Source organism: Haliaeetus albicilla, chromosome Z (genome assembly GCF_947461875.1).
Source record: "Haliaeetus albicilla chromosome Z, bHalAlb1.1, whole genome shotgun sequence".
NCBI lineage: Eukaryota > Metazoa > Chordata > Aves > Accipitriformes > Accipitridae > Haliaeetus > Haliaeetus albicilla.
In genome coordinates this window covers 49,593,905-49,612,667 of record NC_091516.1, presented here as the reverse complement: position 1 = coordinate 49,612,667, position 18,763 = coordinate 49,593,905, and the positions used below count along the sequence as shown (strand labels likewise).

The 18,763-nt window shown below is 43.8% G+C and overlaps 1 protein-coding gene across 1 annotated transcript in view; it reads left to right on the top strand.

The window, feature by feature from the left end:
- Nucleotides 1-5,527: 5,527 nt before the first annotated feature.
- Nucleotides 5,528-18,763, top strand: part of PJA2 (praja ring finger ubiquitin ligase 2) — a 33,154-nt gene continuing 19,918 nt past the window's right edge. The window contains exon 1 of the mRNA XM_069775950.1: nt 5,528-5,618. The gene's annotated coding sequence lies outside the window, so the exon portion shown is untranslated. The remainder of the gene's footprint in view (nt 5,619-18,763) is intronic.

The window sequence follows — 18,763 nt, the reverse complement described above, 5'->3', positions numbered from 1 at the left end:
GGATGCATCTGAGTAACTGTACTTGAACAAATCACTTGTAGAGTATATATACAATAATTCTCAGGCTTCTAAGAAATATTTGCTCTGCTATGAAGTACACATAATATCTCATTTGCTCAGAAAAAATACAGAAATAATCAAATGTACAACATTCCTAACATAAAAACAGTAACTCCAGTTGAAGCTACCATTCACACACACTGTAGGAATACCAAACATCTGGAAAAAAAAGAAAATTCTTGAAAACTACTGGACAAAATTTCTGGACAGAAGACAGGATGTGTCCAAGAAAACACACAGGCATGACAGTTTATGGTTTGCAATAAAATTTTTTTAACAGGAATCATCATATTTTTTTTTCATGTCTGCCTTTCAGTACACTGTCATAGTTTTCTTTGAATTCCTGTATGAGAGAGGATGAACTTGATCAAAAAAATCCTCTTTTGTTATAAAAACTAATAATCTACAGTTGGGAAAACAGGTGGCACTCCTTGATATGGTGGTATTCTGTATGTCCTTACTGGGCACAGCATCAGTACCTGCAGCTACAGTTTGGCTTCCTGAGAAAAAAGCTTGGTCTGAATACTATGAAGATTAAAAATGTTACAAAATTGTAAATGCTTACATTCAGCTCACGTAAAAGATCTTTCTATTTATGTGTTTGTTTAGTCTTTTGAATAGAGTATGAAAGATAGCATGGATGCATCAGTGATATGGAGGTGTCTTATGCATCCATTTAAAATTCATTAGAAAGAAACTGTTAGACTTCATGGACTTTTGGATTATGTCTTTACTGGACTATAATCATCAATCAGCAAAGCAAGTCTTCAGGAAGAATTCACTCTTGCTCCCCAGCTGAGGATACAAACTCAAGGTGGTTGCACAGTAGTAGTATTCTTCCATTTAGACTGACATTTTCTGCCAAAACTCTTTGTATTTCCATGGAGTGATGGGTTGATGCACCATGAAGAGTATTCAGAGAGGCTAATTTTAATCTTTGGTGCCTAATTTCTCCTGTTCCCTTCTATACCAATCTCTGGGTGTGTGCAGTGGATTCCTTAAGAGGATGATTTTCAATATAAGCCTAACTTGAAGAGCTGTATCATCTGCTGCTGAGGGATTGTAGAGGTAGTCTACAAACAGTAGCCTATCCTGATCTTCCTGAATAACTCACATCATTGCCTCAAAGTATCTGAGTTTGGCTTGTCTGTCCATCAGTCTGTCTGCATACATGTCTATGAGCACTCCTTCCTAATGCTTTTGAACCTTTAGCTGTTTTTAGCAAAAATTTGGCAGAAGGAAGGAACTCTGCAACAGAACAGAATAGGATAGAACAGAATTTCAGTTGGAAGGGACCTACAATGATCACCTAGTCCAACTGCCTGACTACTTCAGGGCTGATCAAAAGCTAAAGCATGTTATTAAGGGCATTGTCCAAATGTCTCTTAAACAATGACTGGCTTGGGGCATCGACCACCTCTCTAGGAAGCCTGATCCAGTGCTTGACCACCCTCCCAGTAAAGAAATGTTTCCGAGGGTCCAGTCTAAACCTCCCCTGGCACAGCTTTGAGCCATTCCCAGGTGTCCTGTCACTGGATCCCAGGGAGAAGAGCTCAGCACCTCCGTCTCCACTTCCCCTCCTTGGGAAGCTGTAGAGAGCAACAGGGTCGCCCCTCAGCCTCCTTTTCTCCAAACTAGACAAACGCAAAGTCCTCAGCTGCTCCTCACAGGACATGCCTTCCAGCCCTTTCACCAGCTTTGTGCCCTCCTTTGGATGCGTTCAAGGATCTTCACAACCTTCTTAAATTGTGGGGCCCAGAACTGCACACGGTATTCAAGGTGAGGCCGCACCAACACTAAATAAAGCAGAAAAATCCCCTCTTTTGAACAGCTGGTTATCCTGTGTTTGATGCACCCCGGGACGTGGTTTGCCCTCTTGGCTGCCAGGGCCCACTGCTGACTCATGCTGAGCCTGCTGTCAACCAGCACTCCAGATCCCTTTCTGCAGGGCTGCTCCACAGCCACTCCTCTCCCAAGTTATACTTGTGCCCGGCATTACTCCATCCCAGGTGCAGAATCCAGCACTTGTTCTTGTTAAATTCCATGCCAGTGATGATTGCCCAATGCTCCAGTCTATCTAAATCTCTCTGCAAGGCCTCCTGTCCCTTGAGAGAGAGTCAACATCACCTCCCAGTTTGGTATCATCAGCAAGCTTGCTAATGGTGAATTCAACTCCGGCATCCCGACCATTGATAAAAATATTGAACAGAACCAGCCCTAGAATTGAGCCCTGAGGAACACTGCTGGTGACCAGTCACCAGCCAGATGTAGCTCCATTTACTGCAACCCTTTGAATTCTGCCCTTCAGCCAGTTCTTCACCCAGCACACCATGAACCTCCTCATCCCACAGTTGGACAACTTGTCCAGAAGGATGCTGTGAGGGACAGTATCAAAAGCCTTACTAAAGTTAAAAAACTACGTCCACGGCCTTCCCTTCATTCACTAGGCGGGTGACTTTATCATAGAAGGATATCACACTGTGCCTGCTGATTGCATTATTCTTTAAATACCTTTCAATAGTACCCAGTATGATCTTCATAATTTTTCCAGGAACTGAGGTTAGACTAACAGGTCTGTAGTTCGCTGGGTCTTCCCTCACACCCTTTTTGTAAATTGGACTAACACTGGCTAGCTTTCAGTCAGCAGGGACCTCCCCAGACTCCCAAGACCTTTGGTAAATGATCGAGAGGGGTCCTGCCATAACATCCGCTAGCTCCCTCTGTACCCTGGGATGAATCCCACCAGGCCCCGTGGACTTCTGGACATTCAGCTAATACAGCTGGTCCCTGACAGTTTCAGTGTCCACAGATGGAAAGTCACTGTTCCCACACTCATGGTTCTCTGACTCAGGGGACTGGGCAGCCCACGGTCTGTCAGTTTTATTAAAGACTGAGGCAAAAAATGCATTGAATGCCTCCACTTTTTCTTCATCTCTACTAGTCTGGTGACCATCTTCAACACACTTAGATATCTGTAAGTTCTGCAAAAATTAGCAGCTATGTACAGGAGAAAGCAAACAAAGTCAGCACTTCCATTGAGCATGAACTCTACAGTGTCAGGACGTGTACTGGACAGACCAGGAAGCCGTGTTGAATTCGGAATTCCCTCGGGCTAAATTAAGGTGAAACGACACCAAACGATCAGTTAAACATTCTATTCATGACAGAAGCAAACTGAATTTGGGAGGCTTAACAGTAGGTGGTGTGGCTTCTCACAACAGGAATTGGCATAAAACTACCTCAGTAATCTGTGTAACCCATGGTAACCTTATATATACATCAATTCAGGGAATAAGGAGAGAAAAGGGAAAAGAGAGAACAAGACAGGGAGGAGAAAAAGGAAGAGAGAAAGATTTCGCCGGCCCTGGGTCCAGCATTGGTCTAGTCGGCCCACGGGCGTGGGCATGTGGGGCTCCAGTTTGTGTCCTCGTTATCATCTTTTCCCCTCCTTCGGGCGGGCACCGAACCCCTCAGGCCCGTTAGGTGTCCCGATCAGTTTATGAGCCTTTGGGCTTGGGGGTCGCCTGGGGAGCAACCTCCCCCTCCCTGGAGAAGTGATCTTTTGCCATGCACGGTGAGCTGCCCTGCTCAGCTGACCCAAAGCAGCGTTCTCGGAACAGGGAGCTGCGCACCCTCCGGCACGGCCTCCCCCTCCTGCTGCTGGTGGCCGGTGCTGATCGGCTGCTTCTCACCTGCCGCTCCTTGCTGGGCTGAGGTAGTCCTCAAGCAGAACTTGCGCCACCACGGTGTTTGAGACATTAACGCTTTCAGTCTCTCACATACAGTTAGCCATTTATATGGTTTCCTGTCTAGCAGTTGGCATGCATGTACTGGCTAAGCTGTTAGCATGTAGAAAGCTAGTAACCAGCCGCAGTATACCCTGTCACTTGTCTTGCTTAAAATGGAGGGGCGTGAGAAGTAATTACAGGAAACACAACAGTGCAGAATGGCCAAAGAGCAAGAACTGAACTGATAATGAGAGAGGAGGGGAGGAGTTGTAAGAAAATGGATGACTGGGGATTCTTGTTGCTGAGTGGCAGCAGGAATATGGGACACATTCACAGAAATCACACTTCATTAGGTCCACTGTTCACTTGTTTTCTTCTTTGAGGATGAATTTTATTCTCGATCTTGGTTTTCATGTTTCAACAAGTAGATATTGGTGTTCATAAATGATTGCTTCCTAACTGTTATGTTTAGAGTGTACCCAACATGGTAATAGTGGATGACTAAAAACCTTTTGTTGTAGGTGGAAGCAGGCTAGGATACCATAATGTATTTTTCATTTTTTTCCAAGAACTGACTGTGTTTATTATTGGAACAGCGTAGGGATACTTATGCTGACGGGACTGTCAAACAATGTAAGTGTATGCTAGTTGAAGTATTCTACACGAAGTTGATGAGAGTTTTCCCTGAGGAATGACTAATCAGACTAATAAAAATCAATACTCGAACTTGATAAAAATAGTAGTTGAAAACAGGTGAAGCTTCACCACTGTAGACAATGTGCAGCATGTCTTCTCTGGCCTTGTTTTTTTATGGCATAGTCTGCGCTGTCTTCATCCTAAATGCTGTGTGCTTCTCCTCCTACTTTCTGTATGCACAGAACACAGCAGTTCTTCTTGCGTGAGGCCATTCATTTTTCTTCTTTCCCCTAGCTCTGCCCCTGTCTTTGTTTCCTCTGTGAAGCGTATGTCTTTTTGCTTATCTCCCCCTTTTGTACAATGCATATCGCCCGATGTTGTGTGTAAATCTTTGTCCTACCGTGGGCTGCCCTTTCCCACTTCTCCGCAGTAAAACGTGGAATTGCTTTCTGCCTCCTTCTGAACAGTAAAATCTCCTTCTAAGTTCAGATGAAAGTGACCGGCCCAGAGGTGAACTCACTCTGCACGATTAAACGACTGATTAAAATGCTAACAGTAATTTATTCAGGAACAGGCAACACGTAAAAGCCAGAAACACGGAATCCGAGCAGGAACACCCGCCCAGCCGAGCAGCTGGGTGCCGGCCGGCGGTGATGGGGCACGCTGGCTCCCACGGCCTCCCTGCCGCAGTTGCCTCAGGGCCGGCAAGGCCCTGTCACCTCGGAGGTGCCCACGCTCCCTCCTCGCACGACTCGGGAAGAGCCGGTCCGCGGCCCGCCTGCCGCGGGAGCTCACCTCAGTCGGTACGGCCGCGGTGCGCCGCCGGCCTCCGGAGGCTGCAGCTACACAACCTCCACCTCCACCGGGCACCTCCGGGCGGCAGCCGGGCGGCAGGGCCCTCAGGACCGAGGTCAGGTCCCTCAGGCCGAGGGCTGTGGAAGCGGCGGCAGCGCCCGCCGGGCCGGGCCGGGCCGGGCCTGGGCGGGACCACGCCGCCCGCCCCCGCCCGAGGCACCGCCCCCTCCCCGCCCCTCCGTGGGCGGCAGCGGCGAGCCCCCTCCCTCGGTTCCCGCCCCCCCAGCCGGGATTGGTCACTACTTCTTCATCTTGGCCCAGCATTGGCCAGCGCTCGTAGCTGTAAAGCTACAGGATTGGCTGCAGTGGCGGACGCGGGCAGGCAGGCGGCGGCTACGGGTAGGCGGGCGAGTCGGGCTCGGGAGGGGTGCGTGCGGGCCCCCGCGGGGGCCGGCCCGGCCCGGCCTGTCCCGGCGGCTGCAGGTCGAGCCTGGGCCAGCCTCCGCTCAGGCCCGGGGCTCCGCGTGCGGCCTCCGCCTGGGGAAGGAGGGCGGTAGTGGAGCCAGGCAGGGCCTCGCCGCGGCTGTCTTCCGCCCCCGGGGCGGTCGCTCGGGCCGCAGAGTGGCGGCCTCCCCTCGGGGACAGGCTTGCGGGGGCGGCCCCGGCGGTGCTGTGGCCGAGGGAGAGGCCGAGAGTGCCCCGCCGCCGTCCCGCGCAGCGGGCCGTTGTGGCCCGGCGTGTCCCTGTGCCTGAGCGGTCGAGGCCGTTGGTGGGCGCGGTGAAGCCGGCGGGGCAGGCAGCTACAGAGCAGGCAGGGGGCGGGCCTTCAGCTCCAAGTTTTGGGGGGGGGGAGGAGGGGCTGGTTGTTTTATCCCCCACAACTGTGTGACGGTGACTCGGTATCCCGGGGCGGGAGGGGGACCCTGCTGCGTGGTGCTGTGGCCGGAGAGCTGTCGGCGGTGGCGGGCGTGGGCTCCCCGTCCTGCGCAGCGTGCCTGCCAGGGCAGCCCTGCCAGCTGGGCGGGTTCTCGCTGCCCTGCCTCAAAGTAAAAATGGGCGTGAGCGGGCTCACTTCTAAGGCAACTCACTTGACGTTGCTTGAACGCAACTTACGAAGCACTCGCACCACCTGTTTGCTGGAGGAGAAGGTGGTCTGAGCCGGCTGTGAGCAGAACCACCGCCAAATTCAGGGACAGAAGGGATGTGCCTTGGGCACGGCAACCAGAGGAGATATGCTAAGGCGCATCAGTTAAAAGCGTGCGTTTTCTTCCACACGAGCAAAAATGCATTAACCTGTAGTTACACTGCACAGGATGGGTTTTGCACCTGGATGAGAGCCTCCTTGAGGGTGTTTTCTCTGTGTGTTTTGATGTTGCACCTTCAGTAGGTTCACATGAACTGCTTGTCTTCAGCTATGCTGGCAGCGGTGGAACTGAGTTCTCACAGAACACTGTGCACTGCAGATACTCTTGACTGCATACTGCTAGTGAATTAACACGTTATGAAGAATATATGTCGGTTACATAGTATATGAATCTGCATGGTGCACAAAGATACAAAAAGGCATGAAAAGTTGGTATTATAACTGTGATGCTGAGTGCCTTATAAGATGTGTTTGAAAGCTTAGAGCCTGCATTTGGGTCCTTTCTCTATACTCTGACATATTCAGACACTTCATTCTTTCAGTGTGGTTCTTGACTTGCACTTCTCTGTGTACACACTTACGCAATTTAGAGGAATGATTTTTTTATTAAAGTTCTGTTAATGTTGTATCTAGAAAAAATAAATTATGTCCTGTAGCAATAAAGAGTGCTGTCAGACTTTTACCGTTCTCTGTTAATGCACAAATCATGAAGAATACATACTTTATAGATGTAAATTTCATTTAGGAGAAGTATGCATATTTAAATTTGTGTAAGCAAATATATGTAATAAATTTATTTGCAGCTGAGTCAGACTTGCACAGAATTGATTTCTTGCTCTTTTTCACCCATTAAAGGAAAATATCTGGAAAAAGTTGTTCAGAAAAATCATTATTTTGAAGTTGCATTAAAACACAGGATTGGGAAACTTCTGTGAGATATGCCTATGTTTTTATTTCCTTTGCCAACTTAGTGAATTGCAGTGCAGTGTAGGTAGAGTGCAAAAGTTCTTGACAGATCAAAGCCTCATCAAAATAAGACATATTTATGAATTATCACCTTGTTAAGCTAGCTGCTCCCATGAAGATGTTTACTTGTGCAAAAGCAGTTTAGCAAATGAAATATACAGATATGATGTATTGGATTAATTCAGCAAATGCTGTTATGGGTATATTTAGCAAAATGTTAAGCTGGCATTTTTACATAGTAATCTCCCTTGTGGTCCATAGTACTTGTTGAGTTCTGTTATGATTCTTGGTCTCTTAGGAAGGCTTGAGTAAAACAAAAAGTATTACTGTGCTCTATAGCAGTAGAGGCCAGAATGCCATTGTACTAAGAACAATACATTTGTAAGGCAGACAGTCCCTGACTTGCAGTTTGTGGTGTAAGTGTGTTTGTTTGGCATCTGAGGTAATTGGAGTTGTGGATGTAATTGAAGTTGCGAGCATAAAATTTACAGTTCAATGAAGGTTTATCCTAGTATTTCTGAATAATATTTTGAACAAACAAAGTATGTGGAGCAAATTTGTTTTAATTCATTTATTCACTGATACATTAATGATCCCCCTGCATTTTTATGGATAGGGATGTAAGTCTGATAGAGTCCACTGCAGAATTATAATGATGCTTCAGCAGTGTTTTATCTATATGCTTAGTAGTGTGTTTGGACAGGTCCCAAAGGTCTACTTTGCATTCATTTCAGTTGGCAAATGTATTTAAAAACTGCAGCTAATGCCTTGAAACAATGTTCAAGTTACAGAAACAACTTCGAATGTGGCATAAATAGAGGTAAACCCAAACCACTGGAGGAGGGGAGTGCTAGCTAACCTCAGTGTTCTGTTCAGAGCATCCATGGAGAAGTGATCATTTTGAATGTCCTTAAAAGACACACTAACCTGAGCTTTGGATGGCACTTTCCATCAGTGTTTGGAACTTCAGCTTCTGTGGTTTTGCTAGCCTGAACTTGAACGAAACACACTTCATGCTGTTTATCACATGAATATCCTGAAGTGTTTGGAGTAGTGCCGTATGCATTTAATATAGGGGCACCTATCTAAGTTGTCGAAGTGTAAAATATAGTAGGTCTTGCGAGGACCTTGGTTGTCTTACAGGCTGCACCTGGCTGGCTGTTTTTGTGGTATTTGTGGAGCAGGGCTATGACTTAATTATATGGGAAATTGAGGTAATTATTAAAGAGCTTTTAGTAATGAGTGGAATAGTCTGCAAGGATGATGGAATGGATGGCCATGTAAATTGCTAAATGCTCATGTGTCAGTGGGAGAAAGTACTTAGACATTTTGCTGCCAATAGTGTTAATTCTGAATAGTTTTAAAACAGCTTTTCAAATTTGACTAATTTCAAGTGTGGTGGTTTTTTTATACTAGACCCTTATACAGCATTTCAGTCAGCTGAATATGTGACTGTTAAAGCAGAGAGAATTCCAGCTGGCACATATGTATATGTCCTTTTGTGTGTGCTTACAGTTATTAAAACATGACCTGAAGAGTTTGTGGTTGTTCAGATGCTAAAATCCCCTGTGGATTCTATGCATCGCTGGAGCATCAGCAATATCTCTGTGCTAGGCGCTAAGGAGGGAAAAGAAAATACAAGGTGATGAATGATTCGAGTATGAAGTGATGCAACTAGTTGATACTACAGAAAAGTAGAATACAGAGAAATAATTCTGATCCTGAGGGTTGATTGTGGATGATTGCTGAGATTAGTGATAATCAGTAACACCAAAATGTCCTACCCTGTCAGCTTGGTGTCAGAGGTGAAATTTCTGAAACAATCAAGACAGACGTTTACATAACCTGAATTATTTTAAAACAATAGCAAAACTCACCTTCTGCTTTAGTGGCTCTCTGGTTGACTTTATATCTTAAATAGGTGTGTCTTCATCACATGTTTGGTAAACAAATTATTTGTAGCTTGGTGACAGCTTAAAAAAAATTGTGGCGTAAGATTTTAATCAGTTCTCAGAGTCAGGAATCTGCAACAATATTTTTGAAGCCTAAAACTTGCCTCCTAGGTAACGGATCTGTAATATGTTTCCAAGACTGTTATAAGGTGCTTTAAGTGAAAAGTGGTTGCTCTTAAAAGCAGATGACAAAAAAAAAAAAAAATCAAGTATTTGTACTACACCCAGTAAAATTGGTGTAATTTCATACAGCATATCAATTGCTTAACCTTTTAGAAGTTTAAAAAAAAAAATAAAGTGTAAAGTAATAGAGAAGTTGATCAGCAGAGAAATTGTGATTTATCTTTAAGTTATGTGAAAGCAAGCAAATAGTGATTGGGAGTCACGTTGTAGGTTGTATCTTATGCTACACACCAGCAGTTTGGGAAAAAAAGCACACAGATTTTTCCCCTCCACCCTAACATAGTCACACACGATTGTGATTCCAGGCCTGGGAGCAGAATAAATATCTGAAATTCTGGAGGGCTAGTTTAGGGACATAATCGTGGGGCTGGTAGGGACCTCAAACAGTTACACTGTCAGGCTTTTCCTCTCTCCCAACATTCCCCACAGTGATTCTTCACTAAGTGTTTGTTTGAATCCCCTTCTCTGAGCTGCGTTGCTGACTGATGTTCTTCAGCCTCCCCAGGCAATCTGTTCAAGTGATACGATATTCCTACTCATAGAATCATTTCCCCTATGTTGTTTCCATGTGTTGTTTCCAAGTGTCAGGGAAGTCTTCCTTGCTGCCGTTTAAGAGTGATCTGTTTTGAAGTATGTTACTTAAAACTACATGCAGAGTGCTAGATCTGATTTTAACAGCATTGATCAGGGTGGAAGGGTTACTTTTCCTGTCTTGTAGCCTTCACTCTAATGTAGCTCTGTATGTTGCTGTTGCCAAAACAGAGGGAAGTATTGACTTGTGTGTAACTTGCGGTCCTCTATAATCCTCTGCTGCCCTTTTGCTTAGCTACACATTGCCAATTATTCCCCCTCTGGTAATTTGCTCAGTTGTTTGTTCCTAGCTGACAATAATATCCTGTGCTTCTCTTTTTGAGAATGATCTCACTTTCTTCACAGGTGTATTAGAATCACTTCACATTCTGTTTCTAAAATGTAAAAATCTTGAATGTCCAACTGACTTCAGGTGAGCTCTCCTGTCTGTTGGTTGATCAGAGGCTTTTGTTACCCTTGTATCCAAGATACAGAATTCTGTTTATGAAAGGAAGAGTTTAAAGCAGTGAGTTTTTCTGGTTCTTGAGGAAAAAAATTACTTCCAAAAAATTACTTTCACTACTTTTGCCAGTGGATAAGGAGTTATTACATGTTTGGGGTTAACTTTGCTTTAATGAAGACAGTTATGTAAGATGAAAGAGAGCAATGCAAAAACACGTCTTTGGGCCTGATAATTTGCTGAATTGTATCTCTCCATCATGTCAAGAGTTTCAAGTACCTAAACTTCCACCTTGGGATTTTCTTGTCACCTCTTATTTGCTGTGTTCATCAGGCAGAAAGGAAGTGACTGTTCTAACTTGAAGTATGTTGAGGTCATCTGCACTGATAAAAGTGAAAGTGAACCTTGTCTGCTTGAACTATAGAAAAGTTTTGGCATTTTGTTTAGTACTGGCTTCTATTTGCTGTCTTTCAGCTCTAGAGAGATGCCTCCTCCTCTAGAAAGTTTGTAATTGGAACTGAAGCAGAAATGCAAAATGCGAAAGTCATAGGCAAAGGAAAAAGAGAGGAGGGATAGGGGGGTGAGGAGGGCTTGGTTTTTTTAGTGGATGAGTGCTTTGAGTGGCGGGGAGAGGAGGAGACAAACTACCAGTATATCTTTTATTAAAAATAAGGACTGAATTTCTGCATATCTTGTGAAAAGCAGTAGGTAAAAATTACTACTTCCATGCCCTTAGTTTAGTACACATATTTAGAATATGAAAACTTGTGATGTTGAGATTTAATGTGGAATTTCTGCTGAAGCTATTTGTCAGGATGAAAACTGGAAAAGCAATTAATTGTGGTAAGCCAGAGCTGGCAGTTGGTAGGACAGATTTGCATGCCCTACCAAAGTCAGGGTTGGGTCAAAGTCAAGGAAGAAGAAAGGGATGCATTCAAACTACTTACAGTTTTGTATGAGAAAGTAGAGAGCTGGGCTAAATATGGAGCAAGTCAGTGTAAATAAACTGGAACTAATGCAGAAGATTAGTATAATGTTGGAGCAGCTAGATCATCAGAGGACAGTGAAAAATCAGCACTGGAATGGTCACAGACTGGTGCCCAGTGAAGGGTGGGTCCATAGCTGAGGGATGCAGGGGCTTTGGCAGCAGAGTTTGCATAGCAATTTCTGCCTCAAGCTCCGGTATCTGGCTTGGTTCTACCACCTCTGCTGTGCTAATGCAACTTTCTGCTGAGCTTTAAAAAAAATGAAGACAGAATTAGACCATCAAAGAAGGGGATTTGGTAAAGCTGACTAAGTTTACACTGTCCAATTTACAGCTGGACAGCCAACTGTTGTTACCACAGCTGAAGCTGCATCAGAGCAAGCCAGCCTAACCCTGGCTCCTTGGCTGAAGTGAGCAGATGGCAGACATCTTATCTGTGTAGAGAGATTCTGTGCACCCATGTTGGTTGGAAGAGCCTGGATGAAGGAATAGGAACTGTGCGGGATCTTGAACTCTAGGAGGATATCTAAGGATAGAAAGGAACTCTATCAAGATGGTGGTTTGTAGCAACTCACCCATTCAGACACCTCTACCTGGGAGGTGGTGACTGGGTTCCACTTATAAAAGGAGTTCTGGACTTGAAGCAGTTTTGTGCCTCTATTTTTCTTCATGACTTTACTAGTTGCCCTGTGAATATATCTAACATATTTCATTCAGAGTAACCATTTAGACTCTCCTGCATACACTTCAATTCACTGTTGTTTGTATAGTGCCAGCACCTGTTCCCTTTAAAGTCTAGCAAAATTTTTCATAATTTGGATAGAGTTGTGAATTGTATATGCTGACTATAGGAGGTCATTAACTGAGATTAGGAGCATGCAGACAATGCCCAAAATACTAATGGACTTACTTCTTCTAGCCTGCAGGTTGACTAATGCTTTGATAAATGCAGAAACGGAACTATTTATATTTGTATGCCTTAATGGATTGTAATATTTCAGAACCTCAGTTTTGTATTTATGGCACAAAATGCTTACAAAACTGCAAACTTTTGGGGAAATGCAAAATGGAAACTGTTTAGTATTGAAGTGGAAGGAAGCTACTATCAGCTTGCTGGTGTTCATCCCCTCTCTCTTGGTATTTGGGAAGAGACTCAGAGCAGTATCAGAATATTTTGCAATTATCTTGCTTTTGGGCGTCTTTTGTTGTAAAATATGTGTGTGTGGAGGTGGATGCTAGTAGTGTTTTGTCTATATATGTATATATATATTTGTTTATTACCTTTTCAGGCAATTCCAAGGGGTGTCTGTATGTTAACGTAGTGTGATACTGAAGCATTCATATGGCATTGGGCTAAGACAAATTATATTCATCAGTAAGGAGAGGAAGAAAAAGACATAAAGCCTGCTTCAAATTTGTCTTCAGATGTCTTCTGTTGAAAGAGAAAGCTTTTTTTTTTTTCCTGAAGCAGCATTTTAGAGTTTCTGTCCTGTAAATTGTTGGTTACTAACCCTTTATATTTTAAGCACAAATAATATACTTCCTACATTAAAATGCTACTAAATACCTGGGAGGTGGGGGTCTGTCTGGTGGTCTCATCTTTCTCCTGTCTTGCAAAAGAACCATCTCTTACTATTCTTCGATCTGATTTCATATTCCTTGGAGACTGGGAATTTGGCCCATGATCAGAATTGCAGTGGAAGGGTGCTCTGGAACTAAATCCCTCCCCTCCTTTTCAGCCCTGGGAATGCACACCTTTTCCTCTTCTCGCCTGTTAACAGGTGACTGGCTGTGCACTGACTGCCGCTGTGGTTTCCAGCCCTGCTGCTGACCGGAGCTCGGTCTGCTTCTGACCTCTTCCTGCCGCTGGAGCTGAGAGCCCATGCGAACAGCCTCACTGCGGCGATAGGGCTGCAAGGCACCTGGGGAGGCTGTGTGCGGGTGAGGTCAGTAGAGAGCAGGGAATGAGTGAACGGTCTTAAAAGTGTCAGTACCCAATTGTGGTACTGTATATGCTTAGTGTCATAAGACTGTCTTGTATCGCTGTTCTACTCTTGCTAGCACTGATTCTGGTTATATCAAAATTGATGGGGTCAGGCTAGTAGTATAAACATGTTGACACCAAGTGTGCGTGCATGCTTTTAAGTTATGAGTTTAGTTTGGAGTGACTTGACTTAAGTCGGTGCAAAGAGCCCAGGAGTGTTTCTGAAGTTCACAAAATACAAATTTGCTGTGATCAATATTTTCATTAGCTCTCTAAATAGTGTTAAATGCAGAATTATTTTTGTCATTAAAGTGGGCAAGGTGACAATAAGCATTTCCTTTACTCACAAAGGTTTTCAGGTATCTTTAATTGCCTATGCTGTATTTTCAAAGTTAGGCCCACAGTGGAAAAAATATCTGATTTGTGTTTGCTGAAAGGATGCTTTGCACTATTGAGATTCCAGAGACCTAAACTGGTCAATCCGTTTGAAGGTACAACCAGCTGCTGTTTCAGTAATTAACAAAATAATCAGTTTCTGTAATCTGAGAGGTAAAAAAAAAAATAAAAAAAATTATATTTTCATTTAAAGTGAATTCAGTGGTAGGCCAGTCTGCCAACTTATTGAACTTGGACCACAGGCTACTTTCAGCCTCAGGCAAAGAGAAGGAACTATAGGAAGTAAAAACATTGACTTAGTGGAATCTATAGCTCAAAGGAGAATGCAAAATGACCTGGAAGGTTAATGAAAAGATGATAAAGCCTGAAAAATAAATCCCTGAAGCATATTCTGTTTTTCAGTGTACATGTAGCTGAGCTGATACTGCTTATGGAAATAATCACTACTGTGTTCTCAAATATCCTAGTGAGCAGCCTAAAGTCACCACTAAACCAAAGGCTTTGAAGAAGGAACCTTTGGATGAATAAATCCATTAGAAAAACGTTTAATTTCTGCTTATATGGTGCACTGGTTTGGGCTGGGATAGAGTTAAATTTCTTCTTAGGAGCTTGTATGGGCTATGTTTTGGATTTTTTACTGAAAACAGGGTTGATAACAGGGATGTTTTAGTTCTTGCTGAGCAGTGCTTACGCAGCATCAGGGCCTTCTCTGCGTCTCACTGCCCTGCCAATGAGTAGGCTGGGGGTGCACAAGAAGTTGGGAGGGGACACAGTCGGGACAACTGAGCCCAACTGACCAAAAGGATATTCCAGACCATACAGCATCACACTCGGCAGTAATACTGCTGAGGGAAAGAAGGTTGGCCAGGCTGCTGTTACTTTGGAACTGTCCGGGCATCAGTGGGTTGCTGGTAAGTTATTAGGGGTTTTTTTCATCACTCTTTTTCCTTGCTTTTGTTTCTTTTCCACTTTATTCTTTTCTTTTTTCCCTTTTAAAAAATTATTAAACTGTCTTTATCTCAGCCCATGAGTTTTCTTACTTCTACCCATTTGACTCTCTCCCCTGTCCCACTGGGTGGGGAGGTAAGTGAGCAGCTGTGTGGGGCTTAGCTGCCTACCGGGGTTAGACCATGACATACAGCTTTCTGAGGTTTAGGTAAATTCCAGACAGTGGAAGTAAATTCTAACTGCATATTCATTGTTTTGAGTGGTATTTTTCTCATGTATGTAGTTTGAAGCTTGTGAGCATAGTAGAACTTTTAAAGAATTTCAGTGTTAATCTGCCCATAGTGGCAAGAGAGGGAAATTGTGACCGGAATATATTGTTTTAAATTATTGAAGTATTCCTCTCCCTTTTTCGGATTATTCCATGCCTTTCTTTTGTTAACTGGAGTAATCTCTCCACTGTCCTGAGCAGTGGTGCTTAGAAAACTGAAAATTCTCCATTCTAATTCAAATTTCTTTTTAATTTATCTGCTCTTGGAAGCTTTCAATACCTGCAGGGAAGAAAGAGATGTAGAATATTGGTTACAGATAAAGAGTACTGGATAATACAGTTTAAAACTTAATGTGAATATTTTTACCTGCAACTTTTATCTGAGTTGATCAGGGATATGCTTCCATTATGATTGAGAGTTAGTCAGGTAAGGGACCGGGTCTCAAGAATGTGAAATTTTTTAAGTTGCACCTGTTTGACAGCCAAATGCATTCATATACTTCTGGGAGTAAATGCAGATTTGTTTGGTTTTTTTTTTTTTTAAGATGGTAACCTAGAAAATGGTAATTGTGTCAGTATTACATGCATTTCCTTTTCAAACCTTGAATGAGAGATCCTGTTCTTGCCTTGTGGAAGAAAATGGTTTCTGTAATTCACAGATGTAAAAGAAAAAAGAGCAGCTGAGTAGGATGAAGGAGATTTGTTTTTCCTTCTATGTCAAGTGTTGGTGAGATTGAGACCAGAATATGCATACAAGTTTAAGAATGCTGGGAAAAATCTGAGGAAGAGCAGAAAAAGTTATGTAATGTTGAAAGACTGGAAAAAAAATACTTTACATGTCTTTAAAAAAAAAAAAGCAAACTAGTTAAATACCTTCTGCAGCAGAAAATTCACACACACACACACGCACAGACACACACCCCCCTACCCCTTCCCCTCATTTTATTTTGGGGTAAAAATCTCTTGAGACTGCTTCCTCCCCACCCCTCCCTCTCCCTATGCTACACACTCCTAATTCTGTTTTTCCCCGTGAGGTATGTAATAGGCCTAGGAGGTGACTGTATGTGTGAATCAATGATACCAAGGAAATAAAACTGCACATAATAGGGTGAAAACAAGATCCAGGTAAATTTGATGGAATGCTTAACTGAAAATGCCCCTATGAGGTTTGTAGGTTTATGGGATACGTTTTTTTTCAGTGGAAGTTACGATACTCAGTTGCTTTCTCCTTGAACTACAAAAATTGCTAGGTATGTAAGGGAAGGCTTTTAGTATTTCAGCTCTTGGAGGAGAGGCAAGATTTTGTTCCGTTGTCCAGAACCGCTTTAGATAAACTGTGCTTTCTTTCATTGATATATGGGGTGTGTGTTGGGGTCTTCGTTTGTTTGTTTTCGTTGTTTTTTTAACTGTTGCTTCCACGGACTAGTCTCTGCTCCGACGAACGGGTGCCGTCCGGGCAGATGAGAGCAGTTCTGGGAGTCACGAACGCGGCCGGCCCGCCCGCCCGCCCGCCGCGGTGGCAGCCAGCGTCGCCCCGCTCGGGAGCTGGCGTGTGCCGCCACGGCTGCCTCGCCCCTGCGCGGGTGGGGGCGATTTGTTCCAGTGGTGGTGTATGTAGATCGAGGCCGTGCGCTCCCCGAGCCCAGAAAGCTGCTTCTCTTGTTCCTGGCGTGCAGGATGTGAGGGAGAGGATAAATGGAGAGGGCAGTAAAGGGAGGTGTCTGGGTTTCCGTGGGCGAACGCTGGGATCCTGTGCGAGGACTCGGCATGGAAGTGGCTGGGGAACGTCAGGGGTCCTAAGTCTGGCTCTGTAAATTCAAATGGTTTGAGATTTATGTGTAGGATTGTGGTCAAGGGGATGAGGCTTTTGTGAATGCTCAACTTACTCTGCTAGGTTGTGAACACACGTATGCATGCCTCTTGAATATTGTGTTACTCCTGGAAAAACAGTGGGTTGGGGGGGGGGGGGGGAGTGAGGCGGAGAAGGCAAGTTGGTTATGCAAGTCAGATGGATTGGGTCTAGATTCCGAGGCTTTCTGCGTTACAGCCTGTAGTTTCCTGGCTCTCGGGAGTGGAGTCCTTAGTGCGGCGCTTGGAGAAGTGAAGAGGAATCATGCAGCTCTGCGTCGGTGACTAAGGCAGTGCCTGGGAAAGGCACTGTTCGTGCACTGTGCGTTTTCGGAGGCACTCTCTCCTGTTGGTTTGGTTTTTTGTTTTGTTTTTTTAAACCCAGCTGTGGTAATCTAAAATGCTTTTCTGCTTTATGACAGCTGCTAATGATCCTTTGAGGAACTCAGGTGACTGTCATACCCTTTTGAAAGGTTGAGGGTGTGTGTATAAACATCTTTAGCCTGAGAAGTGAATTACTAGCCTGTTTCCCCTACCTGGGTTATTTAGTCACTGGTGTGTTGCATCTCTAAGACTGGTTTGCAGAACTGTGTCTTGTCAGCAGGTATTGGGCATGTTTTTAACAAGCCTACTAAACTGAGCTTCTGCAAGAAGATAGAGCAATACCCACTTTTAAGGTTGGGTTAGCCTGAAAGAAGGACCTGAGAGAGGGTATTATGTGTTTCAGGAACTTGATTGCCTGACAGGTTTCTTGTAAATTGGTCCCTGGATTCAGATGCCTAACTGCTGCCCATTTTAGGCATGTAGGCAAATAAATGCATGGGTCCTTCTCTTATTTTGAGAAATTTTGTATCTAGGTAGAAGTTAACCTCCCCTGTAAACCAAATGTGACATCCAAACTTTCAGTAAATGGTGAAAGCTTTCCCTATATTGATCCAGTAAATTTTTCCCAGGGCAGAATAATAACTGCATGATGAATCTTTTAATAACAGTTGAATACAGCATGAGGTACTCTGTGAGAATTATTTGGAACAAAAAATGTAGTGAATGGCACACAGCTTTAAAGATTTTGCATGCTGAGAACACCAAGTTTAAAACATAAAACACTTTCATTTGGAGAGTTTGACTTTCTTGAGTGGACATCTGGTTTTGAACAATATGGGTGTTTTAGAGAACAAACTAAAATTAGGAATTAGGCAGTTATGTTTTATTTTTACCTTTTTTGTCTCAACCACTTATATTACCATGTTTGAGAGCAGATTTCTCTGTCGCTGTGCTGTTTTACTAATCTAACTGTTGGATTCTGCTCTGCAAGTTAGGATGTGGCTGCTTATTGTCAGCTCCCTCTGGCAGTCTGCTAACCAGCCATGTTATAATCAGTGGAAGTTTAAGAATTGTCAGAGCTCGCTTGAATAAAAATGACTTGCTGGTTGACTTAGTAAGGATATTAACTGGCTGACTAATTAAGAAAATTAATTATCAGTCCCCTTTTTCTTACATTAGTTGCAGAGACTTTTTTAGCAGAGATGATAGAGAGTTTTCACCTTTCTAAGGAATGCAGGAGTAGTATAGTTAACAACAAACTGACCATTTGAGCTTCTGTTGTTTAATGTGGGATGGGCAGGTTTGGAAAATACCTGAAAATACTTTCAAGGAAGATTCTATGTAACCAAACTACATAGAGCTTCACAGATAAGTGAGACAAAAAGCCTCCAATAGCTGCTATTTTTTTCTGCAAAGGTTTAACTGAGTTGTGTCCCCAGTCTGTATTGCCATATTGCAGCTAGTGATGGACATGTTCGGACTTGCAGTGTTCGTGAAACTGGGCTAGAGATTTCAT